The sequence below is a fragment of the Staurois parvus genome, unplaced genomic scaffold (assembly GCF_062004578.1).
Source record: "Staurois parvus isolate SC_StPar_1 unplaced genomic scaffold, SC_StPar_1.0 ptg000078l, whole genome shotgun sequence".
NCBI lineage: Eukaryota > Metazoa > Chordata > Amphibia > Anura > Ranidae > Staurois > Staurois parvus.
In genome coordinates this window covers 11,710,025-11,732,402 of record NW_028317874.1, presented here as the reverse complement: position 1 = coordinate 11,732,402, position 22,378 = coordinate 11,710,025, and the positions used below count along the sequence as shown (strand labels likewise).

The 22,378-nt window shown below is 41.3% G+C and overlaps 1 protein-coding gene and 1 long non-coding RNA gene across 5 annotated transcripts in view; one reads left to right on the top strand and one right to left on the bottom strand.

The window, feature by feature from the left end:
- Nucleotides 1–19,054, bottom strand: part of LOC149469265 (phospholipid scramblase 2-like) — a 136,708-nt gene extending 117,654 nt beyond the window's left edge. The window contains exon 1 of one of the 4 annotated variants that reach the window (XM_089669540.1): nt 18,930–19,054. The gene's annotated coding sequence lies outside the window, so the exon portion shown is untranslated. Of the gene's footprint in view, nt 1–15,983; nt 16,115–18,885 lie in introns of those variants that run through there. The other 3 variants (XM_089669543.1, XM_089669541.1, XM_089669542.1) reach the window with 3 other exon arrangements.
- On the top strand, nt 16,904–22,036 carry LOC149469264 (uncharacterized). The gene is made up of 2 exons (XR_016311622.1): nt 16,904–17,082; nt 21,130–22,036. It is a non-coding gene; the product is annotated as an uncharacterized LOC149469264 (long non-coding RNA).
- Nucleotides 22,037–22,378: the final 342 nt, after the last annotated feature.

Here is a 22,378-nt window from a genome sequence, read left to right as displayed (position 1 = left end):
ATACTAGGGGGACTGCAACCAGGGGAATCAATGGTCAAAAAGGATCTGGGAGTTCTGGTAGATCACAAGCTTATTGATGGCATGCAATGCCAAGCTGCAGTTTCTAAAGCAAGCAAAATCCTCTTGTATTAAAAGAGGTATAGACTCCAGAAAGAGATTTTACCCCATGTACAAATCATTAGTAATACCTCATCTGAAATATGCAGTTCAGTTTTGGGCCCCAAAAAAAAAAAAAAAAAAAAAAAAAAAAACACCACACACACACCACAACATTGGGGAACTGAAGAAAGTACAGAGAAGGGCAACCAAACTGAAAAGGTGCATTGCGGAGCTCAGTTATAGAGGTAAGATTATAGGAACTGAATTTATTCGCTCTTGAGAAGAGTAGATTAAGGGGGGATATGATCAACATGTATAAATACATCAGTGGTTCATATAGTAAACTTGGTGTAGCGTTATTCACCCCGAGGTCATCACAGAGGACAAGGGGGCACTCTTTACATCTGGAGGAAAAGAAATGTAATCTCCAAACACGGAAAGGCTTCGTCACAGTGAGAGCTGTGAAAATGTGGAATAGACTCCCTCAAGTGTCTGTTCTGGTCAGCTCAGTGGATTGCTTTTAAAAATGCCTGGATTCTTTCTTAGATACACAGAATAAAACTGGATACTAACATTTATAGGTAAAGTTGATCCAGGGAATATCTAATTGCCTCTCGGGGGATCAGGAAGGAATTTTTTTTTCCCTGCAGGAGCAAATTGGATCATGCTTTGCTGGGTTTTTGCCTTCCTCTGGATCAACTGTGGGTATATAAGGTTTTTTTTTTTTTTTTTTTTTAATGGTTGAACTGGATGGACTTTTGTTTTTTTTCAGCCAGACTAACTATGTAACTTTATGCCTGCTTAGCTATTTGGAGCTTTTCTGTAATCTGCACAACAGGATTCAGAACAAGAAATAATACTTCAGTAAAACAAAGCAAAAAAAAAAAAAAAATCCAAATAAAATTTGATCCATTAAAAAAGGTTAAACAAAAATAATTATGTCTGCACCTCTTTCAGAGTAACCTTTATTTTACGGTCCCTATCAGAGTCCCCTCCCCTACATTATGATCCATATCAGAGTCCCCAACAGAGACAGTGAGTCATAAAAAAGAAAAAAAAAAAAAAAGTTTAGTTGTTTTAACCCTTCCATGGACCTGTCAACTTAACATGCATGAAAATATATATTAAAAATACATCAATGCACATGCATTTTCGATGTGTTGCAGTGAGGTGATGTGTTGCAGTGAGGTGATGTATAGTGTAGTATGGTGTGAAAGGACCCTTAAGGATTAAGAAAAATATTAAAGGCAAATGTTACAGATAAAAATGAATGGCGAGTGTGTCAAATCATAGTTCTATATCCCTAGGGCCAGAAGATTTTACTGATCGTCTGCCAGATTAACAAACAGCGGATGAAGGTTAGAATATCCCTTGGCTCCAACAGTGGGGTGGAGCACATGTGGGATAGTTTTAGAGTGGAATAGCCTGGAGTGAGAGGTGAGGAAAGGTGGAGAGATAAGAGCAAGTAGGATTAAATAAAAATGAACATTCTTAACCACGAAGAGGGATAAATGGAAGGGTTGGGGTGATTTGAGGCAGAGGTGGTAGTCCATGCCATGAGGTTCTCAGAGTCTGGATCTACTGGAGGCAAGTTACCCACATAGCAAGTAAGTTGGCCATAGAATAGTAGATTTTTGAACGGATGTTTATTCGAAATCCTCAGTTCATGATGCTTGTGTTAGATGGCTTGAAAAGTGTCATTCAAAACTACTTAAAACCAAATTTTTATATATATATATATATATATATATATATATATATATATATATATATTTTTTTTTTTTTTTTTTTTTATTTAACATTCAAATTTTAAAATGCATGGACTTAACAGAAAAAACAAAAACCACATTACATTATAAGAAGTGCATTCAAAAAAATGTTTCAATCCTGCTCCTTTGAATTTTCTCATCCCTGTGGCTGAAAACTAATGTTAAAACAAAAAAGTTAGAAGACAGTTCCACCAAAGTACAGCCAACTTTACCCACGGGGACCAAACCTTAAGAACATTGTCATGATATCTGCCAAGATACTAGAAAGTCTTTTGTTAATCATAAAGCCATGTAGTCGTGTCCTAACTTCATGGAAAGGAACACATTGCAATATCTAGAACAAGACAGTCATTTGATTTGGTGCTAGGAGGAAATATAGCACATTTCACTGGTGTTTAAGTCTTTATGTAGAACAGAATATATATAGTGTGAGCCAAATACTATAGCCCAACAAGTTATAACAGAGGGGCATGTCTACCACATGTATGTGCACCATACAATATTGCACACAAGACACCAACATCATCAGTGGGCAGGCAGAAGAGGAGATAAAAATTGACTACCAATGGTACTCAAAATGGCAGTGCATTTTTGCTATGTACTGGCGCTGCCCTGCTCCCATGCCACCATTTTAAACTCCTAGGTGGTGGTAGAGGACTGTAGGATGGACAGTAGGCATTGTAGAACAATGAACAGTGCAGGGGGTAGAGGGCTCAGGGAGTTGCAATCTAATTGGGCAATAGTATAGAATACGTGAGGACAGCAAGATCAGTTGCATGTCAGCAGAGAGGATGGAGGAGAAAAAAAATTGGTAAGGTAGGCAGCATTGATAAGTATTAGTATAAATTCTGCATATTGAGAACACGTCATAGGTATACAAATGCTGGGATTTTATGATAGAGAGACTTTTATACCTCAAACCAGAAGGCCAAAAAACAATATAAGAAAACTGATCTCACATTACCTAGTAGCAGAAACACACAGCCAATTTGTCCATTGAAGTGGGTTTTACTAAAGAAGAGTTTATTTAAAAGGTAATTTTTTTTTGGTAAACCAGCAGGTTGCTGAGTTATTGGCACTGGTTGTATGCTGTTTTTTCAGCATGACTATACAAACAGAAGCCCGTGGTTAGACCAGCTTCTGTTGAACAGACTGCGTTACACACATGCCGAAAGTTACCATTCCTACTGAACCAGCCAACTTTCTGCACATGTATACCCAGCTTAAGACAGTCACTACCTATAGTGCTCCCAGATTTTAAAGATGTGTAAAAATAATGTAGCAATTACTGGAAATACCTCCTGGGAGTATAGCTATGCTTTTTTGGAAACTTATAAAGAGTTCTATGGAAAGGAAATATCATCAACGGGAGTCTTACGCAACACCAAGTGCTGCTCTGTTACAATGCTGAGTGACTTGTCTCAACAATATTGTTCAAAGGCTCCTTTTCAAAATGGCATAGAACCAATTTACTTGCAGCAAGGCACGCACCTCTCAGAATCCGAGTTTTATTTATATCTCACAATCTGAAGATATGAAACCCAAAAAATTATTGCGAGGGGAAAAAAAAAAAAAAAAAAAAAAAAATCATATGGACAACTTATTGGTTTTGCAAATAGCAGTATCAGTCTTACCAAAAGAGACCGTACATTCGTATTATATATAGGTTTTATGGTCAGGGCCAAAATGTTTTAAATAGGTAAATCTGAAATCCTGCACGCCATATTTTGTATTCTCATTGGAAGCCTTTTCTGAAAACTTGGCTAATTTTCAGACTATATAAAAGATCTTATTCCCTACTAATTCACAAAAATTCAGACAATAAAAAGCTGTTCTGCTAATCGTTGACTTGGTAAAAAAAATAAAAAACCACAGATGGCAAAGGAATTGATATTTTGGTCAACTCATTAAGCCAATTATGATTGTTAAGGAACAGTTGCTTTGACTGGTTTTTATTCTAGCATTTCCATGCTTTCGAATTGTAATTCTGACCATACTATACTGGGAGTAGAATTCTGCACATAAGACGTGAGTCACAAGTCTATTCATGGACTGCTGCCAGATGTCAAAAAGGTTAGGTACTTCTCTTTTAAGCCCAGCATCACGCCATATATGAAGGCTAATAAGTCACACAACAGCTCTCCACGTGGATTTGTTTAGCTAGAGCAGACTAATAAGTTAAAGTTTTTTTTTACAAGTGTAAATAATGCCAAAAAAAAAAAAAAAAAAAAAAAAACACAACAACCATACATACTAGGTAGTATTAGATCTATTAACCACTTTACATCCACTCTATAGCAGTTTTACTGTTACAGGGCAGCATTCCTGTGCAAAATCATGTATATGTACTTGATTTTGCACTGCACACGGGGCATGTGCGTGCCACCGGAGGATCGCTTTTGCTGTGAAATGTCTTAGCACAAATCGGCTCGCCAGCACCTGCAGATCGTGGGTCAGGGAGGAAGAGTAGAGCTGTGTCTAGGTTTACATAGATACAGTTCTGTTGTGACTGGGGGGATAGAAGCACCATCTAGTGTACACCAAGCACATAGCTAGGCACACACGTGTTAACACCTTCCCAACCAGTGTCATTAGTACAGTGATACAGCCTTTGGGCTGGGGGTAGGTAAATTTATTGTATATTCCAGCATTTGTGGTTTTGTTTATTTGCCACATCTAAGTAAAATTCTGTTGTGATAAAAGCTGGTGTTGGGGTTGCTTTCCTCGTTCGGGACTTCACTGTATCCTGGGGAGCCCACACCGATACACGGCTTACAGGGGCACTGCTACATGCTTGCTCCCAAGCCACTGCTCTATGAATCCATAAGACACAGAGCCGTGGCTCAGCCCCACCCCCGCTCCCACTGCCCTCTCAGCCACTGAGCAAGGAGAGTCCCCATACAGTTGAGGCTTTTGTGAACATCGCTGGAAGCTCAGGTAAGAATTGGGGGGGCACTGCACACAGAAGGTTTTTTACCTTCATGCATAGAAGTGCCCATCAGTGCCACATATCAGTGCACATCAATGCCACATATCAGTGCCCATCTGAGCTGCCTTTCAATGTCACCCACCAATGCCAGTGCCACCTATCAGTGCTGCCAGTCAGTGCCGCCTAACAGTGCCACGTATCAGTGCCCATCAGTGATGCCTGTCAATACCCATCAGTGCCACCTATCAGTGCCCATCACTGCAGCCTCATTAGCACACATCAGTGAAGGAGAAAAATCACTTATTTACAAAATTGTATAAACAAAAACGAAGAAAAACACGTTTTTTGCTTTTTTTTTTTAATTTTCAGTGGTTTTTGGTTTAAGAAAAAAAAATCCCAGAGGTGATTAAATACCACCAAAAGAAAGCTCCATCGGTCTCAAAAAAATGCTAAAAAAAAGTTTCATATGGGTACAGTGTTGCATGACCGCACAATTGTCATTCAAAGTGTGACAGCGCCGAAAGCTGGAAATTGGCCTGGAGAGGAAGGGGGTATTAGTGCCCTGTAGGCTAGTGGTTTAAAATGTAAAGCACCCCTGTCCCACCGTGCTAATGTACAAAATGTGAACGCAAATGTCAGTCTTGCATGCATATGTAATCAGGGATTGCATCACACGTGAGGTATTGCCACAAAAAGACAAAGTGAACGAAATACTAAAATTTAAAAAAAAAAAAAAAAAAAAGTCCACATACGCAAAGGCGAATGCATACATAGGTCCTGCAAGCATATGTAAAGGATGATCGTACCACATGTGAAAATCGCTGCAAGAGTAAGAATTCAAGCGCTAGACCTATGCAACTCTAAACTGGTAACCTGTAAAGGCTTTTAAAGCATCGCCTATGGAGATTTTTTTTTTTGGTACTGTAGTTTGTCTGTATTCCACAGCCATGCACAATTTTAAAGCATGACATGCTTGATATCCATTAACTTAGTGTAACATGTTTTACCAAAAAAATTCGGTAATCTATTGTATTCACCAACATTCAAAAAAGTTGTTTTTCCCAAAAAAAAAAAAAAAAAATGACTTTGAAAAACAGCTGCACAAATATCATGTGACAAAGGGTGTGGTTGGGTTTCACCAACGGTTTTTTTTCCACAAAAGTTTATTGATGAAATACAGAATGATACAAAAGATAAGCAAATGAAGGTTAGATAAAACATTTGGCATTGTATATAATGAAAAAGCAAGAAGTCGAGTACAAAAATATGTGCAACCTTGATATACTAGGCTACGACAAGGATATTCTTGTAATACTCAGGCGTTATTGTAATGCCATTTGAAAGGTTGCAGCGTCAAACCTCCTATGTGTATAGTTCACAGTGCAGAGCAGTAGAGGGAGGGGGGATAGATGCGGTGTATATGCCGAAGGCAAAGCCATAATCTTACGATAGAGGTATCTAAAAGCAAACTTAAATTGTCGTGAGGGCCGCTAATGAAAGTAAGGAGAATATGTTAGCATGCCTAATGGGGGTAAAGTAAAAAAAGGGGGGGGGGGGGTAACGAGCGAGGTTTGCATCATCGTCAATACAGAGGGTCATAAGTGGATGAGGTTATGAATTAAACTATCACCAATGTCAAGCAGTTGGGAATAAAACACTGAGGGGGAGTACGTTGCCTTCCATATGATCAAGTGTAATGGAGTATCACCACTGGGAGGTCTAAATTAAATCAGACAGAATGGTCCATGAGGGATTGGTATGAAGGGGTAGTTATGAAGTGAGTCCAGCAGTTCACCAATGGTTTTACCAAACAGAAAGGTAATCTGCAGCTGACACTTACAGCAATGCAAAGCAGACAAATTGAGGTGATCCATTATCAAAAGGCTCAAAAAATAAAAAAAAAAGTTGTCGGGACAATTAATTCAACAAGTTATTGTATAATAAGTGTTTAGGCAAGTCCAAAGTGCTGCATAAATTATATGCTGCTAATTCAGGAGCATTTGAGTCTTGAGAAAACAGTGCTGTGGTACAGAAATCTGGCATTTTACACATACATGAAACTCTGCTGTATGTTGGAATAAAATTACCATCAGAAACAGGAAGGAATTTTGTAAGATACAAAAACATTGCCAAGTTAAATAGCCGACAACAGTCATCTCCTCTAGGAAGCCAGAAATAAAAGCTCCACATGTCATGGTTTGCATAGTTCAGCCAAACTCTACACAGAATAGAATGGGTTTCCACAGAGGCTATGACTTCCCACAGAGCTGCCCGAAAGGGGAAGAAATAGGAGCTGGGCTGAGTTACATGGCACTTTAGTCATTTTAATATTTCACCCATCAACATGAGAAAAACAGCCAATCCCACTAACTTGGGACCGGTCACAAAGAGAAAAAAAAAAAAAGGACAAACCAGTCATGAAAACGGAATCCGTTTACAGCAGTTTATACATTCATCATCAGTACAGGTTTTTTTTTTTCTTAATTCACCTTGATGTATTCTATGTTTTATTCTGTGTACTGCTTCCCCCAATACTCATCTGAGCCCCCTCTCAATCTAGCAATGTGCACAAGAGCCTTGGCTGTCCCAGGGCTCCCTCTCCTCATTGGCTGATACAGTAGCGGGAGCAATTGGCTCCCACTGCTGCCAATCACAGCCAGTGAGAAGAGAAAGGGGAGCAGGGGGGCTGGGCAGAGCCACAGCTCTATGTGTCTTATGAACACACAGAGCTGAGCTCCAGACGCGTACGCACCAGTGCCCCCATAACAATCGGCTTACTACTGGGGGCACTGGTCAAGGGGGAGGAGCCAGGAGCGCTGGCAGGGGACCCGAGAAGAAATGGAACAGGCTGCTCTGGGCAAAACCATTACACAGAGCAGGAAAGTATGACAGGTTTCTTCTTTTAAATCAGAACCTTTAATACTTTTAACGCTTACCTGACTCCTGATCCAGCGCTGTGCCTGACTGCAGATCTTCTTTTCCTCTCTTCCTGGTTTCAAAAGCTTTGCTGAGAACTGTGGGAGCTGCTGTCAGTCAAATCCAGTGAGCAGAGAGTGGGGGGAGGGGCCGAGAAGCACTGTGTGTATCTTTGGACACACACAGCCGGCTTGGGATTGCAAGCAGCTTGCTATGAGAACAAAGAAAAGGAGGAGCCAAGGTCGCTGGCCCCAGAGGAGGAGGTAGGGGATGGCACTGTGCAATACCACTGCAAGAAAGCAGATAATTATAAACCTGATTATTTTTATTAAATAACTTTTACTGTTTCCCGTCCACCTTATTGCAGATACACTGCTACAAGGTGGCATGGGTGTGCAAAATCATATATATATATATGATTATATATATACACATACACACACACGTATATGTAAACAAAACTTTTCTCTCCTGTCAGCTCCTGCACACTGCTTTGCATAGCACAGCCATGCGCAGCAGTGTGCTTACAGTAAAGCAGACAGCCCAGTATGCAAAACAGCACACAGTTAACCCCTTTCCGCCAAGTGCCATTAGTACAATGTCAGTGCTTTTAATTAGCACTGATCACTGTATTGGTGTCACTGGGGATGTCAGTGACACCAATTCAGTTCCCCCCAGTGTCAGAATGCCTGCCGCAGTCCCGCAAGTCGCCGATTGCCGCCATTACTAGTAAAAAAAAAAAAAAAAAAAAAATTTAAATAAAGATCCCAATAACTATACCACCATTTGTAAATGCTATAACTTTCACGTAAACCAATTTACACGTATTGGGATTTTTAGCAAAGACATGTAGCAGATTACATTTTGGCCTAAATGTATGACAAAATTTGATTTAAATTTTTTCACTGGACAGGTTTAATAGCAAAAAAGTCAAAAACATTGTTATTTTCTAAAATTTGTCTGTTTTTTTTTTTTTATATAGTGCAAAAAATAAAAAAAACACAGAAAAAAAGCTCTATTCGTGGGGTAAAAAAAAAAAGAAAAAAAAAAAAAAAGATGTAAATTTTATTTGGGTGCAGCGTTGCATGACCGCGCAATTGTCAGTTAAAGTAACACAGCGCCATAATGTAAAAAAATGGCCTGGTCAGGAAGGGGGGTAAATCATCAGGAGGGCAAGCGGTTAATGTTAAGACAGGGGAAGTTGGTATACCATATTTCCTGTGTTGCACTGAAGCTACCCAACCTGGCAGCAGGCCTGTTCAGCTCTGCACAAAAGTAATAAAAACCACTTTGAAGGAGTAATTGAGAGTTTGGATATGTGTATAGACACACAGAATTGTGCCCCTGTTCAGAAGACCCAGTTCACACCTAAGTGTTTTGTAGTTTAAAGCTCTTTTTGTAGTAAACACTTTAGGGCCTGTAACAACAGAACAAGCTGCGGGAAAGGAGCACTCTGCATGCGTTTCCTACACCGCACAGGAACATGCTACCTTTGCGAGATGTGCATGGGTGCCAATTAATGCCCTATATCAAAATCTTATGTGATTAAATGGTCATCCACCTATGAGTGCTTAGATTCCTGCACCTTAATGCCTTAAAGCCAGAGTTACTTTTTAGGCAGATTTGGGCATTTTTTGCATCAATCTTCAATGGGAATGCCTGTAAACCCTCAAACCAAGCGTATGAGTGTATTTTCAGGCATAAATCTTGTCTCCTCCCCCTAGTGCTTTCCAATGGCTAAAACAAACACACCTGAAGCTTGAATACACATAAAAACACTTCTACAAATGCTCATATATGCTCCTAAAACCACTGGCTGAGTAGCTCGCAATATAGGTTTCATGACCCCTTGCCCAGCTATCATGCTGTATGTGTGCTGTAAGCACTCCAAGGACCCTGACCACACTGCACCTGTGCACCATGCGTGCCCTATGCCCAGCACCCAAGCTGACCACACTGCACATGCAGAAGTGCACAAACAATAGGAAAGATGCAGATGTGAACATGCACACAAGGGTCTCCCAAGCAGGACCCTGCAAAACAAGGTACAAAGGGTGACCCCAAAAAAAAAAAAAGAAAATAAAAATTAAACAAGTCAGGATAGACCCTAGAGCATGTGTTGTATATAAAAATATAGAGTTGTAATTCATGCTTTCACCCTTCCCTAGTCGTTCAACATGGTTTTGACTGCAGATACAAAATAAAAAAATTGATTGAATAAAAACATTTTTTTTTTTTTTTAAAAAGCTCTGAACTCAGATGCTAAAAAAAAAAAAAAAAAAAAAAAAAAAAAAAGGAAAAAAAGGACAGCTCTACCTCCACCGCAAACATTGGCACATGACCATCTCTTATCACAGGTAAGTACTTAAGCAGAACTTCATCCAAAAAGGGAAGATCTCCTTTTCTGCAACCCCACCTATTTTTTTTTTTTTTTGGGGGGGGATCAAGAGGGTACCCTTCAAAACCAGGTGATCCGCATGGAAGTTAGTCCCCCATCCTCCTGGGACACATCACAGATCCCAAAAGCCTGTGAGACCATTTACAAAGCACAGCACAACTCAAGCATGTGTGAATTCGCAAGCAGTCACAATGGCTACCCACACTATAGATGCCAGCACGGGGGACCTGAAGATTAGTGAAGAACTAGCCCAGGGGAGGATAGCGCTGGATCCCTGGACAGGCAAGTGTCCTTTTATTAAAAGTCAGCAGCTAAAGGATTTGTAGCTGCCAACTTTTCATTTTTTTCCCCCAAACGGAAGAATGGCTTTAACTCTAATGTACCTTTAAAAAGTGATTAAAAGGCTGTTCTATGCGAGGATAAGACTTTTTACTGCTTGTCAGAGTGATAAGTCCCTGTGAGGTGTTTATTAAACTGGTGATAAGTCAGCTAGGAATGAATAAACAAGAAATATCCGATCCATATTCTCAGTGATAGATGCACACAAAGTAATAGGAATGTACCTGTTTAATAAATGGTGAGAGGCATTAAAGGGTCTCATCACCATGATAAACATGGAGAAAAGCCCTCTAGAGTGATCACCAAATCAGACTTAAAACCTAACTTTAGGTTTATTACCACTTTAAATAGTTTGTTTATGTTAAGCTGGTCCAAATAAATAATTTCCTATATAATTCATGTGCCCGCTGGGAGTGCTGTATAAACTGTATGCAGTACCATCTATATCCAGTATACAGCGCTGTGTTTCGGCGGTGGGATGGAGACTTCCCGTCCCATTCCCAGAACAAAACCAGGCTAGGCCGAGCACTGCTCAGGCAGTCACAGGAGGCCTTCTATTTATGAAAGAATACAAGGCTTCCTCTGATTGGCTGAGGCGGAGACAAAGGTGAATGATAGCAGGCTCTCCAAATTGTCCAATAAGAGAATGCTTTGCCTTTATTCAGAAAAAAAAATAAAATTTTCTGAATGGTGGCTGAGCTGAGTAGCAGACCACCTGTATTAAGCAGGGCAGCCACTTGGCATGGGACCCAGAAGCTAGTAGAGATCACTGGAGTAGTGGTGTTTACATCAATGGTTTCCAAGTTCCAGGGACATCTACCAGCTATTTATTGATTACATTTTATACAGTGCCGTCAATTTACATATATATAGGTATAGTATATCAGTACATAGCTAGTGGGCCAAGCTGGAGTAATGTAACTGTGCATTGAATATCCACACCTGGAATGCATCTTTAATGCGACATTAAACTCTGGTTTACAATTCTACTATATTCAAGTTTGAGTTCTTACGGCCGGTTTACACTATAGAAATGCAGTCCAGCTGCATTTCCGCATATGCCTTTTTGATGTGTTCCGGTGCATTTTTTAAGCATTCCAGTGCGTTTTTTCCTCTTTTGCTTCAATTTAAATGGGACATGTGTGTTTTACTGCATTCAAGTACAGTTCTATGCAGAAAAAAAAAAAAAAAAAAAAAAAAGTTTAGCATGTCCTACTTTTTTTTCCTGCAACTGGACCGCACTGGAACTGCAAGCACTGATGTGAACGATGACACTGTCAACCCTATAACCTACTTTGTGTGCGTTTTGGAAGCAGGAAAAAAAAAAAAAAAAAAAAAAGCGCAACTGTAACCCATGTAGTGTGAATTGGCCCTTAACCACCTTCAGCCCACCATATAGTACAATGATTGGCGCACGGTGGTTCTCTCGTTCTTATAGGACGTCATATGACATCCTTCCATTCTCACTGCGCATGCGCGGCTTAGGGAGCGCGCAACGATCGCCAGTGCGCTGTGTCCCTCGGACACATCGGATCACGGAAAGAGCCGAAGATGTCGGCTCAGTCATGTGATCAGCTGTGTCCAATCACAGCTGATCACATGTAAACACGGAAATGCCGGTTATCGGCATTTCTCTTCTCTCAAGCTGTCACACTGACAGCTCGAGAGGAGATCCGGTAATCGGCTTTCCGGAGGGGACATGTACACTCATCATCAGGGCACTGATGATGAGTGTGCCCCCAGAAGTGCCACCTGTCAGTGCCACATGCCAGTGCCCACCAGTGCACATCAATGCCACATATCTGTGGCCATCTGAGCTGCCTTTCAATGTCACCAATTAGTGCCGCCTAACAGTGCCATATATCAGTGCTGCCTTTCAGTGCAACCTATCAGCGCCCATCACTGCAGCCTCATTAGTGCACATCAGTGAAGGAGAAAAATCACTTAGTTACAAAATTGTATAATAAAAACTAAGAAAAAATGTTTTTTTTTTAATTTTCAGTGGTTTTTGGTTTAAGAAAAAAAATAAAAATCCCAGAGGTGATTAAATACCACCAAAAGAAAGCTCTGTCTAAAAACAAAATGATAAAAATGTCATATGCGTACAGTGTTGCATGACCGCGCAAGGGATTAGATCACCTGTCAGTTTTTATTGCGGTCAGTGTCCCCATTAGTGAGATTCTACCTATTTGTCCTGTTTACCATTTGTCCTGTTTACCATTATCACCAAAAGTGAAAGTAAAAGAAAATCCCAAATTTTGGGTTGTCTCCAAAAAAGTAATAGAGGGGAAATCCTTCAAAAAGGGACAGGAGATCTAAGATATTCTTTTAAATTGCAGGAATTTCCTCTTGCATCCTGTTATGGCTATGGGACCGGACGTGAAGGAAACTCTCCCCAATAGGACACCTTACAGGGATTATAACCCTCCCTTACTCTATCCAAAATGAAAAAAAAAAAAAAAAAAAAGTTTGCCTATAGTTATACATTAAAGCGGAGCTCCACCCAAAAGGGGAAGTTCCAATTTAAGGACTGCTCCCCATTAAGGATTGGCACCTTTGGGGAGCGGGTACCCAAATTTGACAGGTACCCACTCCCACTTCCAGTCCGATTGCCTAGGCGATCGAAAACAGAAGGTGTCCTCCCTCCCTGTAGTCTTTTGGGACACGTGACAAGTCCCAGAAGACTACAGGACCATTCAGGAAGGGCAGCACTACTCACACATGCGCAGTGGGTACCTGGCTGTGAAGCCGTAAGCTATCACAGCTGTTTTTTAAGTCAGCAGCTACAGTTTTTGTAGCTGCTGACTTTTATTTTTTGATAGAGTGGAACTCCGCTTTAACTCAAAAAAGTACCTTCTATTGTTCTCAGCCTCTTAAATCTCTAAATTAATTTTATGTATTTATTTAGCTGCAATCAATCTTTGTTAAAATGTGTCATGTCCATTCTGCATGGTCCAACTGCACGTCAGAACATAGCCACCCTCTCTTGCCCGCTCCTGTGATGAGCTATGGACTATGGGTTGTGTCGGGTGTATAGAGCAGTGTACATAACTGCAACTAAACCTGGCACAGATGGATTGAAATTCAGGACGGTTAGGAGGGACTGTATTCCCATTCGAGAGAAGTGTATCTAATGATAAACTTGAATGGGACTGTTGGTATATTTTTGTTGGATGAGTGCTTGCAGCCAGCTGACTGCAGTACTGATCAGTGTATTCCGACAGAGAAAGTCCTGCTATCTGAATTCAACAGCATAGTGAGTAGGATTCCTTCACCCACCATGAATGTGGCCATCTATGGCCAGCGTTGGTTCCAAACAAATGGAAGTGAGGGGGAAAAGGAGAGGTTAAGGAGATCACAGAGGACATTACAAGGAGCGCAGCAAGAAACTATTTCGTTAAAAAAAATACAAGGATAGGTAGATGTGAATAGATTACTATTCTAGAGTAAGAATATGATTTAACAGCAGTTTAACTGTGCCCCCTTTATTTTTCCTGAAAGTCTAGGCATCAACACTCCAAAGATTCTTCCTTGAACTCTCAATCGCATCCCACCCCCCTACTATTACTAATGCAGGTATAGATGTACTCCCCCCCCCCCCCCCCCATTCAACCAGCAGGGAAGGCTCTAACCCCCCCCAGAATACACAGATCAGAGCTGCAGCCATGGGCTGAAAGCATTGAACGAATTCTGTTTGTTTCTTACCATGGTAAAGCCTTGTCCCATGTTGATAACTTTGTTTACCTCCACGAAATACAAGTATATAAAAACAAGAAAGCTACACCCTGCTGATCTTTGTTCTCTTCCATGTTCAGTTAGTTCCCTGACCCTATAGGTCTGCCTGCCATTATTATTCAACATTGCTACTTATCTCTGTGATTTATAACAGGTGGAACATTTGAACTAATGCAGGCCATAGATGGGTCGAAAATCGGTCGCTTTTTCAGCCGAAAATAAAATCGGCCGATTTTCAGATCGTTAGTGGGCTAAATGTTTGGCTGTTTTTCGGTATTTTGGCAGATTTTTTTTTTTTTTTTAATCGGTAAAGTTGGAAAATTTGCCGATCGGTCGATTTTCACGGCAATGATGGGCAAATCGGCCGATCTTTTACCGATAAAAAAAATCTGCGCATGAGCAGCGACCTGCAAGAAGAAGAAGAAGAAACGAGGAATTCCAGTCTGGCAAAAAGTGTCCCTGCAGAGAGCTCCGCTATTTCTTTTACAGTTCCTTGACATTTATAGCGGTTGCAACAATGTATAGGCACTATATATAAGTACCTATACTTAGATACTTAAATAAATACAGTTACTTTAGTCCCTAACCTTCAAGGGGCATACAATTTAAGGTCCCCAACTCACATTCATACATACTAGGACCAATTTAGGCAAGATCCAATCAAACATTGACATTAATAGCGGTTGCAACAATGTATCTATTTGTTTCTGAATAAAAACATCTGTATCCTAAATGGATACAAATAGATACATTGTTGCAACCGCTATAAATGTCAAGGAACTGTCAAAGAAATAACGGAGCTCTCTGCAGGGACACTTTTTGCCGGCTGTAGATGGGATGAAAATTGGCCGATTTTTTTTTTTTACCGTTGCTGGTAACGTCGGCTGCTTGAACGACCGATTTTTCATTTTTTTTAAGAAAAATCGGCCGATTTTCGACCCGTCTATGGCCTGCATAAGGCATAATAAAAAAAAAAAAACCCATACAACACACACCACTTACTGAAATCGGAGTGCACAGAATCTGGTACAGCTGTGCATTGTAATCAGCTTCTAACTTCAGTGTTTTCAATTAATCTTTGACAATAAAGCCTGGAAGCTGATTGGTTACCACAGCTGAACCAGACAGTAAATCCACCAGACATGCCAACACACATACTTTAAATAATATTTTTCTGCATAATATTTTTTTTCCAATAACAAATATTATTAACAATGATAATGTTAACAACACTAGTAAGAACAATAATAATAATATTGTAGGACTTCTCCTGAGCCTCTCCTATGGAACTCCCTTCCCCACGCTGTCCACTTTTAGACAATCCCTGAAAACCTCTCTCTTCAGAAGAGCCTATCCTGTCCATGTTGTTCCTCCATAAGTAAATCCCCCAGTTATTACCTTTTGGATCACTAGACCCTCCACTTTTAGATTGGAAGCTCTATCAAGCAGGGCCTTCTGATTCCTCCTGTATTCATTTTTATTGTCATATCTGCCCTCACATTGTAAAGTGTTGTGCAAACTGTTGGTGCTATATAAATCCTGTATAATAATAATAATATGAAGAATGCTTTTCTGCCCAATATTTGTTCTGCAGAGTAAATGATAATAATCCATCCACGTGTTCCAGTACAATCTGTCCCGAGGTCGGTGCCCACACGTTCCCAGGTACCATTGGAGGGCTGTCACCTACCCACCCTCCATGTGATCTGTCCCTGGCCAGCCCCTCCATCGTACATAGAGCACACACAAAGACCGATCACGTCTCAGAACACATAGTAGATGGATCATCAGCACCGACCTGGGATCGGATTCCTATGTAGTGCCCAGCATGGGATCACTCACCGTCACACTCAGCGCTCCCAGCCCCGTCTCTCCTCCCTTTGTGTACTCTGTCTCCGCTGATACATGTGTAGAAGAGACGAGGGCTGTGACGTCACGAGAAGGCGGGCGGTGGCCATAGAGTGATAAACATAGAGGGGGAGGGGAGAATGGAAGAGAACGGCAGTCGGGGCTCTGGGAAGAATCCTCTCAAGCAGATGAAAGGCGTGACAGAGGGGGATGGGGCCCCTTATTGCCATGGCCAGATCTTTGTATCATGTTTGTTTTGCCTCTGATAGAAGGTACAGGTGTCATGACGTCACACACAACAGTACACTGTACTAGGGATGATGACATCATGGAACAATATTTACCTACGGTCATTCTAGAAATATAAGCACAGCTGATAAGTGGTTAGCACTTCCACCTGGTAGTACTAAGATTGTTGGTTCGAATCCCAACCATGGCACCACCTGCCTGGAGTTTGCATGTTCTCCCTGTGTGATGGATTTGGTAAAATGCCTATTGTTTCCGGTTTAAAATATACATTTTATACACATTTACTTTTATACTTTTTCAGATTTCTACATATATGTGTTGTGCATATATATATATATATATAGTCTGCTGGGCTTTGCAGTCCTCCTTAACTTGTTTTGCTCAGAGCGATGCTCTCAACCCCTCCCTTCGCACTGAGAGGATTTTACTTTGGGAATGTGAGGGGGAAGGGGGTGGAAAGATAACGGGATGAGAAGCAAGCATCACGTTTCTACATTTCAACCAAGCAAAATGTGCCTTTTAGAATGTGACTGTATATACGTAATAGTGACGTGTACTCTATTGTTTTCTATGTATAAAAGGTTAAGCACCGCCCTGCAATAAACAGAGATGAGATGTGAAAGTGGTTGTACTGGACAGTTGTCCATGTAATTATTTTCCGGCGTGCACGCAATCCATATCTCAAAATTAGGAACAGCAGCAGAAATCCTACCCTGAGCCCGATTGTGGTTCTCCCAACCTTTTTGCCTGTGCCTGTGTGGATTTCCTTTGGTTTCCTCCCATGCTTCAAAGACATGCTGGTAGGTTAATTGGCTCTAGTATGTAAACGTATATTAGGGACCTTAGATTGTAAGCTCCTTGAGGATTAGGGACTGATATGAATGTTCTCTCTATATATGTAAAGTGCTGCATAAACTGACAGAACTATTATTTATTCCAGGTACTTATATAGTACTGTCAATTTATGAAGTGCTTTACATATATATTGTACAGTCAGGGCAGCACAGTGGCTAAATGGTTAGCACTTCTGCCTGGAAGTACTAGGGTCATTGGTTTGAATCCCAGCCATGGCACCACCTGCCTGGAGTTTGCATGTTCTCCCTGTGTCTGCGTGGGTTTCCTCTGGTACTCCGGTTTCCTCCCACACTCCAAAGACATGCTGGTAGGTTAATTGGATCCTGTCTAAATTGGCCCTAGCATGTGTATGTATGAATGTGAGTTAGGGACCTTAGATTGTACACCCCTTGAGGGTTAGGGACTGATGTGAATGTACAATATATATGTGTATAGTGCTGCATAAATTGACGGTACTATATATAAGTACCTATACTTAAATAAATACAGTTACATTAGTCCCTAACCTTCAAGGGGCATACAATTTAAGGTCCCCAACTCACATTCATACATACTAGGACCAATTTAGGCAGGATCCAATCAACCATTGACATTTATAGCGGTTGCAACAATGTATCTATTTGTTTCTGAATAAAAACATCTGTATCCTAAATGGATACAAATAGATACATTGTTGCAACCGCTATAAATGTCAAGGAACTGTCAAAGAAATAGCGGAGCTCTCTGCAGGGACACTTTTTGCCGACTGTAGATGGGATAAAAATCGACCGATTTTTTTTTTTTTTTTTTTACCGTTGCTGGTAACATCAGCCGCTTGAACGACTGGTTTTTCGTTTTTTTTTAAAGAAAAATCAGCCGATGTTCGACCCGTCTATGGCCTGCATAAGGCATAATAATAAATTTAAAAAAAAAACACCCCACACAACACACACCACTTACTGAAATCGGAGTGCACAGAATCTGGTACAGCTGTGCATCGTAATCAGCTTCTAACTTCAGTGTGTTCAATTAAGCTTTGACAATAAAGCCTGGAAGCTGATTGGTTACCACAGCTGAACCAGACAGTAAATCCACCAGACATGCCAACACACATACTTTAAATAATATTTTTCTGCATATTTTTTTTTCCAATAACAAATATTATTAACAATGATAATGTTAACAACACTAGTAAGAACAACAATAATAATATTGTAGGACTTCTCCTGAGCCTCTCCTATGGAACTCCCTTCCCCACGCTGTCCACTTTTAGACAATCCCTGAAAACCTCTCTCTTCAGAAGAGCCTATCCTGTCCCCCACCTAACTGTACATGTTGTTCCTCCATAAGTAAATCCCCCAGTTATTACCTTTTGGATCACTAGACCCTCCCCTTTTAGATTGGAAGCTCTATCAAGCAGGGCCTTCTGATTCCTCCTGTATTCATTTTTATTGTCATATCTGCCCTCACATTGTAAAGTGTTGTGCAAACTGTTGGTGCTATATAAATCCTGTATAATAATAATAATATGAAGAATGCTTTTCTGCCCAATATTTGTTCTGCAGAGTAAATGATAATAATCCATCCACGTGTTCCAGTACAATCTGTCCTGAGGTCGGTGCCCACAGGTTCCCAGGTACCATTGGAGGTCTGTCACCTACCCACCCCCCATGTGATCTGTCCCTGGCCAGCCCCTCCATCATACATAGAGCACACACAAAGACCGATCACGTCTCAGAACACATAGTAGATGGATCATCAGCACCGACCTGGGATCGGATTCCTATGTAGTGCCCAGCATGGGATCACTCACCGTCACACTCAGCCCTCAGTGCTCCCAGCCCCGTCTCTCCTCCCTTTGTGTACTCTGTCTCCGCTGATACATGTGTAGAAGAGACTAGGAGGGCTGTGACGTCACGAGAAGGCGGGCGGTGGATATAGAGTGATAAACATAGAGGGGGAGAGGAGAATGGAAGAGAACGGCAGTCGGGGCTCTGGGAAGAATCCTATCAAGCAGATGAAAGGCGTGACAGAGGGGGATGGGGCCCCTTATTGCCATGGCCAGATCTTTGTATCATGTTTGTTTTGCCTCTGATAGAAGGTACAGGTGTCATGACGTCACACACAACAGTACACTGTACTAGGGATGATGACATCATGGAACAATATTTACCTACGGTCATTCTAGAAATATAAGCACAGTTGATAAGTGGTTAGCACTTCCACCTGGTAGTACTAAGATTGTTGGTTCAAATCCCAACCATGGCACCACCTGCCTGGAGTTTGCATGTTCTCCCTGTGCCTGTGTGGATTTCCTTTGGTTTCCTCCCATGCTTCAAAGACATGCTGGTAGGTTAATTGGCTCTAGTATGTAAACGTATATTAGGGACCTTAGATTGTAAGCTCCTTGAGGATTAGGGACTGATATGAATGTTCTCTCTATATATGTAAAGTGCTGCATAAATTGACAGAACTATTATTTATTCCAGGTACTTATATAGTACTGTCAGTTTATGAAGTGCTTTACATATATATTGTACAGTCAGGGCAGCACAGTGGCTAAATGGTTAGCACTTCCGCCTGGTAGCACTAGGGTCGTTGGTTCAAATCCCAGCCATGGCACCACCTGCCTGGAGTTTGCATGTTCTCCCTGTGTCTGCGTGAGTTTCCTCTGGTACTCCGGTTTCCTCCCACACTCCAAAGACATGCTGGTAGGTTAATTGGATCCTGTCTAAATTGGCCCTAGTATGTGTATATATGAATGTGAGTTAGGGACCTTAGATTGTACACCCCTTGAGGGTTAGGGACTGATGTGAATGTACAATATATATGTGTATAGTGCTGCATAAATTGACAGCGATATATATAAGTACCTATACTTAGATACTTAAATACAATTACATCAGTCCCTAACCTTCAAGGGGCATACAATTTAAGGTCCCTAACTCACATTCATACATACTAGGACCAATTTAGGCAGGATCCCATCAACCTACCAGCTAGTCTTTGGAGTGTGGGAGGAAACCATTGTACCCAGAGGAAACCCACGCAGGCACAGGGAGAACATGTAAACTCCAGGCAGGTGGTGCCATGGTTGGGATTCAAACCAAGGACTGCCAGGCAAATGTGCTAACCATTTAGCCACTGTGCCGCTATATAAGTGCCTGTAAAAAATAAGTGTGTGTACGGGATGGTATGAGTATACTAGGCGTCAGCTTGTTATGTTGATCCATGGGCTTCAGTACTTGTAGCTGAGCCCCCCTTCACGCGTGAACATTTTTCTGCTTGTTTCTCTACACCTGAATAGGCAGAATCCCAAATCAATGTACACCACATTAAAAGAGAAGTATGGGCAAAACTACTTCTCATCTGGGTCGCAGGAATGCACTTACTGTTTGCTCTTCTGTGACACAAAGTTAGCCTGCTGTCAGATGACATCACAGAGCCACTTCAGGCTCTGGAAGGATATTGTCAGGATTCACCCCACTGCCTGATTGACAGTTGGCTTAGCATGAAGCTGAGAGCCAGAGATAGCTGTGCCCACCCTCTCCTCCGCTTGGCACTCCAGTGCAGGAGCAGAGAGGAGAGCGGAGACTGACAGTTACTGCACTTCTCTCCAAGAACACTGAGAACTGAACGATCAACGCTCATGTGATCACTGAGTTCTCGGTCTCAGACATTTGCAGTATCATACCGACGCTGCAGCATAGAGGTGAGGATGTGCATTTATTTATTTTTTTCTAAACCCCAAACATCTCCTTTAACATCCATCATACCATGAGATACCTCTATATGAAGGGCTTTCAAGTCAACTTTTGAGTTTATATAATAAAAAACAAATTTCAAGGAGTGAAAACTGCATTTATTTTTTGACATACTCCCCTGCTACATTATACACTTATCTCAGCATTTAATGCCTGGAAAGCTTCGACATAGAAAGATTTGTCAGTATGCCTGAACCATCCTAGAACAGCCTGCTCACCTTTGTCATCATTGTGTTCATTTCACAATAGGTTCTGCGTTGATTATCCAGGATCAGGAGTTCACAGGAATGACTGCTGTGAGCTGGGAACCACTATGCCCGGGATCGTCACTGACAGACGTACAGCCATCTTTACACCATTCAAATGTTATACTGCGGCTGAACATCTCATCACCATACCGTGCTTGAAGTCTTCTGTAGAAGGTTTTACGCCTTCTTTCTTCATCAGCACATTCTGTTCCATGCATGCACTAACACTGTTGTCCGCCATCTTGATTAAAAGTCTCTGGACTGGCCTGCAACATATGCACCACCTATAAGTAATAGGACACACTTGCCACTTACCACTGCGTGTAGTGCCGCCACGCTAGCATCCCTTTTTTATACTTGTAAATTTAAAAGTCCTGGTTTGACTTTAACGCCCCCGTATTAAAGTAAACACACAATAAGGCTACGTTCACACTAGCCTTGTGTGCAGGCGGCAGAGAGGCGTTTGGGAAGCGTTTTTACCGCTTCCCAAACGCCTCTGCCAATTCTGCACATTACAGCACATGGTGCTGTTCTAACGGGAGCGTTTGCGAGTGTATATGTATAATTAAATTGGGAAACACCTGTTCTAGCCGGCGTGATTAAGGAGACTAGGAACGCAGTGATTGGCTGGGTGTTAAAACTATGTAGATGTGGTATTTATATGAGCTATCTGATGTTCCCATCTGTACTGCCCCTTGATGACGTCGGTGTGACGAAACCGGTTGGGCGTAGCCTACTCGATGTGGACGTTAGAGAGCCTTGCTGTTCTGTGCTGTATGGGAGAGATCCGCGGTGAGCATTAACTGTATCTCACCCCTTTTTTGCGATTGAAGCTGGTGTCTGTTGGACACCTTGTTTGTGAGTTTCCTTATACCATTTTTATTAAAGAGATAAATGAAAAAAACGTATTGCACCATTATGTTCTCTTTTTTGTCCCTGAGTGTACTGCATGTGCTCATGGAGGTATGAGAAAGAGTGGAGAAGTTCATAATAAGAGCTTGGGCTGCAAAGTTGTTTGTCTGTGATTATTATTATCTGGAAGTATCTGAAACCTCACCATATCTATTTGGACATCGGGTTCATTACTCCCAGGGCACAAGTGCTGTTGCTGGTTTATAATCTGACCAGCCATTAGCTCTGGTGAGTTCATTTAAAAACACTTCAATATTGCATGATATACACACACATATATATATATATATATATATGGCTACAGGTGTATAAAATCAAGCACCTAGGCATGCAGACTG